This window comes from Lipophrys pholis (assembly GCF_963383615.2).
Source record: "Lipophrys pholis genome assembly, chromosome: 5".
NCBI lineage: Eukaryota > Metazoa > Chordata > Actinopteri > Blenniiformes > Blenniidae > Lipophrys > Lipophrys pholis.
Genome location: NC_137628.1, coordinates 4,702,608 through 4,704,339, shown reverse-complemented (window position 1 = coordinate 4,704,339; position 1,732 = coordinate 4,702,608).

Here is a 1,732-nt window from a genome sequence, read left to right as displayed (position 1 = left end):
AGTTTTATTATGTTAACTTGTACAATGTGTAAATTAATGCAGAAACCCATTAAAACAACAAAAGGGGCACTGAACGTTACAATGTCTAAGATGACAGCAGGTTAGTTTGAATTTTCTGTATTACTGCAACATCACTGCAGTTAGGCAATCGGAATAGGTGTTTATGACAATTTTTGCTTGAAAATGTGTGTGTGTGTTTGTGTGTGTGTGTGTGTGTGTGTGTGTGTGTGTGTGTGTGTGTGTGTGTGTGTGTGTGTGTGTGTGTGTGTGTGTGTGTGTGTGTGTGTGTGTGTGTGTGTGTGTGTGAAAATAAACTCATCATCATCGTGGAACCCTAAACACACAACCTGCAGGCCACAGCCAACCCAAAAGAAGGTATATTGACCTTGCGAAGTAAAATTAAAAAAAAAAACAACAACTATAAAACAAAATGTGACATTTCTTTTTTAAATAAAAGCAATTGCGGTTAATAATTTAGACAGTTGGTGTTGCCATTTATAGATTGTTATGCTGCCTCTGTACTGAGTCAGAATCCGTCCTATCACGGACTCATCTTGGAAGGACCAGTCCTCCTTTAGCAAAGATCCAGGTTTTCAGTGCTTCCACATGAAGCAGAATTAATCAAACTTCAATCAAACTTTATTTGTAGAGCACTTTTCATACAAAAAAATTGCAACACAAAGTCCTTCACATGAAATAGAAAAAATAAAATAAAATACAAACACTTGCATGAACGCACACACACACACACACACACACACACACACACACACACACACACACACACACACACACACACACACACACACACACACACACACACACACGCATCCTTGCTGGTCAGCGATTGGAAGCATGTCCCCCAGGTGGCGCTGCCTGTGATCATACGTGTACATTTTGAGGCTGAGTGGAGCATGTACTGGAGCAAGTCCTCCTGCTCCAAACTTTGAACACAGATGAAGGCATGAATGAAGGCATGAATATAATTCAAACTGTATTTCATTAAATACAGTTTAATGAATTACAATACAATGATAAACACAATAATGAGGCCCCGTCTCATTATATTAAGTTAACAAATCCAGCTCCCTAATTCATTCAGTTTTCAGATTCACTTCTCTCCATTCAAATTCAGTTTTTCGATTCAATGTTTTGTGCCACACATCCAGGACTTGGCGCGAGGCAAAACTAGTTGAATACAGATGTGACAACATGATTATGACTATGATTATTATTATGATTATGATTCCTGAACAGTTTAGTGTTGTTTTCTTGTAATCCTGCAGTATATTCATTTTTTATGCAAAGTATATAAATACATCAGGTGTATTTTTCTACTGTTTTAGCGACAAAATCAACGTGCTTTTCTCTTCTTAACTTATTTGCATACTCTCCGGTGAACGCAATTAAAGGGTTAATCTCAGGTCGCCGTGAGCTTGACGTTCAAGTTCACACAGCCTGAGAACGTGGTCACGTGTCCGTGCCACGACGGCAGATAGTCCCGCCTCCCTTTGACTGACAGTAATAAGCCCCGCCTCATTATGATTTGACAGACAGCTCTAAGCCACGCCCACTGCATGTCCCACAACAACAGCTGAGAGAGAGAGAGAGAGAGAGAGAGAGAGAGAGAGAGAGAGAGAGAGAGAGAGAGAGAGAGAGAGAGAGGGAGGTAGGGAGGGAGGGGGCAGGACACAAACACTCATCTTCTGCTTGCTCATTGCACAGTCTTCAT